The sequence below is a fragment of the Nyctibius grandis genome, chromosome 2 (genome assembly GCF_013368605.1).
Source record: "Nyctibius grandis isolate bNycGra1 chromosome 2, bNycGra1.pri, whole genome shotgun sequence".
NCBI classification, from domain to species: Eukaryota; Metazoa; Chordata; class Aves; order Nyctibiiformes; family Nyctibiidae; genus Nyctibius; species Nyctibius grandis.
The window spans coordinates 27,688,285-27,695,451 of record NC_090659.1 but is presented as its reverse complement, the minus strand read 5'-3'; the positions used below and the strand labels follow the sequence as shown (position 1 = coordinate 27,695,451).

Genomic DNA, 7,167 nt, shown 5'->3' with positions numbered 1-7,167 from the left:
AACTGCTGGTCTGTCAAAGCACTTCAGAATATACTTTTAAAACAGGAAGGAGGTCAAATATAAAAAGTCAGTGAATAAACATTGTCATGTATTTTTTTTTTCCCATACAAGTGTAAAATTCCTCTTATATTTTATTACGCTTCTGCAAACTGTACATAAAGTAGAATCTAAAATCAGAAAAATACCACCAAAGGTCCCGGAAAGCTGAAAAGGAATCAGTTCTTAGTTTGTTCCAAACCTAAGGTTTCAATTAAATGAATCAGAGCTTCTACTCTTTCTCTTGGCTGAAGGAACCCTTCTTCACCAGAGGGAATACTTGCTACAAGTTGTACCAGTATTGTTTCCACAAGTATTGTTTGTATCTTTTTTTTTTATTGTTGACTTTTATGGGAACTGACAGTCAATTTCTTGGTGGACAATTGCCCACATTATAAAAATCCACTGATGTGTCACTGTTTGGCTCTGCCAAAAAAGCCACAGTAGTTAGAAAGAACACGATTATTTGGCCTGTCATTAAAACCGGGGTCTACTTAACAATAAAAAGAAATGACCATCAATAAACATGGCAGTTTATTTTTAAGGATAAGAAATATCAAAAAATATACAATTGTTTGAGGCGCTGTTGTGCCTCTGTAAGTCACCATAAACAGTGAAGATCTCGAGGGAGAATACTGTGGCAGGCAAGGAAAGCTAAATGCATTATAGGTGCAGTAATTTTAAACGCTTTCCCAGGAGAACAAACTGAATAAACTGGGAATAGGAGGGAAAGCCCAAAGTAACTGATAAGGGATAAAAAAGGAAAAAAGAGGCCACAATAACATGCTCAGAGGCATGAAAATCACTGAGATAAAAGTGCTGTTCTTTCTATGATTACACATATTTCTAATCCAAACAGGACTTGGCTTACACTTATGCAGATTTTCACCATGGTTATGGCTTGTTTTTATTGTTGGTGAAGAAAATGCATGCAAAACTGTTCTTTCAGTAAACAGTTGCATTTGTACAGCAATGAGGCAGCTGCATCCTTTGCTTTGTTTACCGAGTGGTTAATGCAGAGATGTACTTCAGATTTCCTTCCCAAAGAATACAACATAGTGATTAGCAAAAAAAAGGACCAACCCTTAACTTTGTTAAAATAGGAAATAATAGTAGATATCACTACTTGGTTTTGAGCTCTAGCTTTTTACAGAAAAACACCCACCCACAGTTCCTGCAATGAGTACCCAGTATTTTAGTCTTTGTCACTGCGCGGTCTAAAAGATAAACATTTTGCACAAGAGTTAAGGCTGTTAGCCCTAGCCTCTTGAGCAAATTCCAACCCATGCGACCTAAATTCCTCCTGTGTTTTCAGCTGGATATTGTATTTTTTACTTCCTGCTCTGAAATTCTTGACTGATGTTGTTAAAATGAGACTTTGACCTTGGAATACAGACAAAGAAAACAAAACATGAAGCACCGTTTCAGGTACTCTCCAAGACCAAGTTCCCCATGCCTGCTAAACTACTGTCCTTCCACAAAGCATGCTTTCACTTTTTTTTTTCCAGGTTTTAAATCCAGGTTTGAAGTCTCCTCGATGGCTATGTAAAGTATCTACACAGATCGGGGTTCTACTGACTGCAGACTCTAAAGTCGGCACGTACATGAATGCACGTGAAGAAACACGAGGAACAAAAGATCCATTTGGCTTTTTAAAATGCTGGTGTCACCCAACCAGGTGTCTGTCTGAGGGAGGCAGCGTTTCGGTGACGAGTAATGTCACACCCCCCCCCGTGCATCTATGTCAGCTCCGAAGCCCCGCCCGAAGGCCGGTGTCAGACGGCGGGCCCAAGGCCTAGAGACGGTCGGTGCCCGAGGGAAGGCCCGGCCATAGCTAAGCCGACCGGTGCGGAAGCCGCAGCCGCCCCACACGCACCGGACAACCCCGCCTCTCCCCCTGCTTGCCCGGGGTGTTCCTGGCCCCGGGCGGCGAGCGGGCAGCCAGGGCGCCTCCACCTTCCTCCCCAAGGCTTTGTCCGCGCGTCCTCCCGCAAGGCGACCCGAGGGCGGAGCGGCACCGCCCGCCGCCGCTCACGGGCCGCCACCGCGAGCCCCAAGGGGACGCGCCGGCAGAACGGCCCCACCTGCCGCCTCCGCCCCGACGGGGCCCTGCGCGGCGACAGCCGAACGGAGGGCTGCGCCCAGAAGGCAGCGGCCACGCTGACGTCATTATCCGGGCCTCTCCGCGCGGTTCGCCCGGCGGGTTACAATGGAACCCGCTCGAGCCCAACCGACGTGAACCTACCGCGCGCGCGCGCGCGCGCACGCGCGCCACCGCCCCCCCCCCCCCTTCCCCGCCTTCCTCGCGCGCGCTCCCTCGGTGCACACATAGGGGTGGGGGCAGGCGGGCCGCGGCCTGGGCCTCGCCGCTGCGGCGTGAGTGACAGCCCGGGGGGACGGGGGCGGGGAGCGCGTCACGCCGCTCGGGTGGCGGAGCTGCCGCCGCCGCCACTGGTGCTGCTGCTGCGCTAGGTCGGGGCCTGCCGCGCGAGCCAGGCGCGGAAGGCTCTGCCGGGGCCGCCATCTTGCCCAGGGCCCCGCCAGACGGAGCTGCGCCGCCGCCGCGTCTCGCCTCGCCTCGCCTCGTCCGGCTCCCTCCCCCGCCTTCCCCTCCCCCCGCACGCACGGAGCCGTCAGCGCAGAGCGTCCCAGCCGCCCGGGCCGGCCCCTCCGCTGCCACCTTCCTTCCTGCCTGCCTGCCTGCCGCCTCCGCCGCACGCAGCGGCCGCTGCCGCCCAGCCGAGCCCCGGCGAGAGGCGCGGAGTGCGTGTGCGCCCCCTCCCCCGCGTGCTCCCGGTCCCCGGACGGGGTGGAGCGGAGCGCGCAGGCCCCGGCCAAGCCCCAGCCGGAGCCGAAGCCCAGGGCTGCCCGGCAGGAGCTGGTGACGCAGGAAAAACGCCCCGGCGGTGTCGCCGGCGCCGGAGAGAGCGGAGCGGCCAGGGCCGGGATCTGAAGCGCGGGCAGCGGCGGCAGCTTCGCTTTCCTTCTTCCCGTCGCAGTACACGGCGCCCGCCGGCGGGGGGGACCGGGGAAGCGGAGCCGCCCCCTCAGCCGGCTGCACGCCCGGGATCGCCGGGCCTGGCATGAGACTCTGCCCTGCTGGCTGCTTGGGATGAGGCAGTCCCCGACCGCGCTCCTTCGGCAGCACCCAGGAGGGCACCGGGTCGTCGCAGCAGCAGCCGCGGGACAAGGGGAAGTCGTGCGGGGGTGAGTGGCGGAGCGCTGCACCCGGGCGGGGCCGGAGCCGAGGCCGAGGCCGGGGCCGGGACGCCGCGAGGCGAAGCGGCAACGCGGGGGCAGCTGTTGGCGCTGCAGCCGGCCGCTACCGAACGGAGCGGAGGGAGGCGCTCCCCGGGGATAGGGCTTCCCGGGTCGGGGTGCGGGACGGCGGGGTGCGGCGGGGAGGAGGGGGCGAGCCGGGCCCCGCGGGGCGGGGAGCGGGGGTGGGGAGGTGGGGATAAGGAGCGGCGAGTGGCGGCAGCGCCTCCCTCGCAGCCCCCGGCGTGTGGCCCTGCATCGCTGGTGTTTTGGAGGGCAAGGGAAAATGGCTGACGGCTCCTCATCCTCTCCCCGGGTGCTGGGGGGTGGAAGTGCTCCGCGCTCCTCGGGGGGCTCTGCCAGCCGCCGGGCGGCTCCTCCCGCCGTCCCCCCATGGTGCCGCCGGGCGAGGAGGGCCCGGTGGCTCCCCGCAGCGCTGCGCCCAGCTTTGCCTCCCCTGGTTCTCGCTTCCCTTCGCACCGAACGCCATTACTGAGGTGGAGTGATTGGAGCCGTGTAGGCCTAGGCGACGCCTGGAAATAAGGCCCTGCCGAGGCGCTTTTCCTACAGTCTCAATGAAAAGCACCAGCTCGTTCACACCCGCTGTAAACATTATTAACACGTAGGCCACTCCTCTAGTCTCGGCTTCCAGCAGCCCTATTCGATGCACAAAAACGTTTGTGGCTTTTTGCATCTTCTCCCTCTAGTTCACCCTGCCGCTTCTCCTCGAAGTTATGTCTAAGGGCTTGTCTGCTGCGATTTACTGTCGGCAATATAACCCTCTCCCCTTGTCCAAGGTGTGCGGCAGGGGTAGTTGCGTGCAGTTTGGCCACGGTTATTCTCTGTTATTGTCCTCGAGAAAACGGAGGATTTCACCGGTTGGGTGGATTGTTGGTTTTTTTTTCGTGTGTTGGTCGTCACTCTGCTAATGTGTGCTGTCCCACTTTATGCAGCATTGTTTGTATACAGAGAGAATAGCCTTTGAAAATGATTTATTTTGTTCTTAAGTGATTTTGTTCTCACAGAAGCATCCAGAAATGTTGAGGTGGTTTTTAAGATGCCATATTTCATTTTCAGGTTGCTCCCTCAGAAGTCCAGTTAAGTATTTTGAAGATGTACAGTAACACACAACCCTGCAGGAAAAAAAATTCTTTCAGAAAAGAATTGTTCTAATTAAATGTTCAAAGGACTCCCAGGCTCACTGTAGACGTACTGTGTCTGTCTCAGGTGTCTTCATGTTGTCCATACAACTTGATTTATTTTCACAGTTCTGCAGTTCTATTCGTATTACTGGGCGTTTGTATTGGCCCAAAGACCCTCTGAAGTCACAGACTCAAAGCTAGCACAAGGCCCACTTTTGCTGACCTACTTGCAGAGCTGAGGCCTGTATTTTTAAAAAGTTGTTGAATTTGTATATTAATATGCAGTGTTAAGTATACTAGTGGCAACACTTGTTATGACAGACGGACTAGGTAACCTGTGTTTTTCATCAGGCTTCTCAAATGCCTGAGAAATGGATATTAAAATTGTTATGTTTAGGAAGGGACTATTGATGGATATTTGGAGGATTGACCTTTATTCATTATGGAATTGAAGTGATGTCTCTAGTAAGAAAGATTTAGGAGTGACAAATCTGTATGCAGCTAACTTTATTCTTGTTATTTTAAGGTTTTACTTTGAGAAATTGGCAGAAATCCCCACCATAAATGTTCCTGATCAAATAAAATGTTTATTTCAGTAAAACTTAAGTCATACATGAGGGTGTTGAGGGGTTTTTTGTTGTTTTGCTTGGGGGCTTGTGGTTTGTTAGGTTTTTTTAATAATGCTTTTGATTCTTTGAGTTGAAGTAATGCTTATTCTTTGAACCAACAAAGTACAGTAAGCTAATATCAAGAATTGTGGGGAAGCATATAAAATACATGTACAGATTATTCTGTTGCAATACCCTGGACAACGGTGATTCTTAATGATTGTTTACATTTTTCATTCAAAGCTTAATCATAAAGCTGCAGTGGAAGAAACTCAAGTATCAGCATGGTTTTTTTAGGATGGGGGGGAATCTAGCTAAAAATAAATGTAAAATTGTATCATAGTAACTTTTTCCTCTCTCTCCAATATATTTTATACCTTTCTTTTGTGTAGATTTTCTTAATGGTATGTCTTTTGGGTAGCTTAATCTTTCTAGACTGCTGCTTAATGGTTTGCAGAATTTGCCCTTGTGGTGATACTTCTGCCCATTGAATTGACAGGAAGACTACATCTGGAGGTGGTAATCAATAAGGACAGTGGTAGCAAAACTGTTTACTCTTTCTGTATCTGTGGAACACTGTCACTCTTACATAAACATCTTATTTCCCACATTGTGATGCATTTGTACTCAGAAATAGACCAGTGCAACTACTCTCTGTTCTAAATGCACACTTCTAGGTTTATGCATTTTATTAATATTCTGAAATTCTTACAAGCGAGGCTCAGGATAAACCAAAATAGTGGATTAATGTCTATTCAACAACATTAAATAGACTTCTAAGAAAGTAACGGTACCTGTAATACCTTTGTTACAAGACATCGTACATTTAAAATTGAAATTAGTTTAGGACTTTCCAATATGAATACAACTTTGGGCAAAAATTGATAGGAATTCAGTTATTTATTAGTTTGAAAAAATTACTTTTAAATGGCTTTAAAGTTATGTTTCTGTCAGGTGTGTATTGAAAATATATTAAGTTCCATAGGAAATATTTGTCCTGCCTGCTCCGGTTTAGAAATAAGTTCAGAACTTATTTCAGGTATTGGAATGGCAAGCACTTTTGTGTTAGGCAGTACTCCGAGTACATATATATACTCTACTTTCTCCCCCCCCCCCCCCATATTGTTTTATATATCCTAAGAGATCTAAAAACTGTAGATATATATTGAAAACATCCTGAGCAGGATAGCCTCATTTGTGAAGTAAATGAATCAAAGGTGTCTCTTACTGTTTTTCATTTAAAGCATGATTTTTTAATTTTTTTTAAAACAAGCCAAACTCTGCACAACTCCAAAAACTATCACACTTTAATTCTTTTTCTTGTAGCTACTAGCATTGTTTAATTGAACCAGTAGTCTTGCTTATCCAGCACTTGCAGAGACCAGTGTGAAGTGGTTGTCTGAAGATATAAGAAACTTTGCTGTGTTTTCTGTTAGCTTGAAGAGCTGTACATATGAAGGCTTTTGTGTCCTTTAGAAAATTGTTTCATGGATGTTAGTGTTAGTATTAATCTGAACATGTGGACATGGTTTCTCTTGTTCAGGTATGTTTTAAGTTTTTCTTATAACATGGATGTGTCTCCTCTTGAACTCTGTGTAGCTGCATCCAGTTTTATTATCCATATCGCCCTCGTTTAAAATCACAGTTCAAAACTTAAAGCTGTACTTGAGGGTATGTTTTGGGAACACAGCTTGATAATGTCTATCTTTTGTTATAGTACCTTGCCTTTTGCAAAGCTGTCTATGCTGTGTGCTGTTGCTGTAAACTTGTCTTATATCATACACAATGTTTGTGGTGTATAGATACACAGGATTTTTTTTTTCTCATAACTGAGCTTTGTTATGCATACTGTCACCCTGACACAAACCTGATGAAGAAAGAATTAAAAATTAAGCTATATTGCTATATCTGCCCTTTACCATCAGTGCAGAACATTTCCCACAATTTTAATTTTGTTCCAGTTTTCTTAAGAGGTTCTTATTCTGCAGTATCCAGTAGTGACGACTGTCAGTTGCTTAGCTGTCTTACCAAGCAGCTAGTTAGGTTTAGGAAGAGCGGTTTGGTAAACCTTACTATTGCAGAATGGTAGTTAAAAGAAACAGTCTTTCCATAGCAGAGGCAAG

General features: G+C 48.6%; 1 protein-coding gene across 1 annotated transcript in view; it reads left to right on the top strand.

Moving 5' to 3' along the window:
* The first annotated feature begins 2,463 nt into the window (after positions 1-2,463).
* USP9X (ubiquitin specific peptidase 9 X-linked) overlaps positions 2,464-7,167 on the top strand; it is a 105,413-nt gene continuing 100,709 nt past the window's right edge. The window contains exon 1 of the mRNA XM_068395183.1: positions 2,464-3,243. The gene's annotated coding sequence lies outside the window, so the exon portion shown is untranslated. The remainder of the gene's footprint in view (positions 3,244-7,167) is intronic.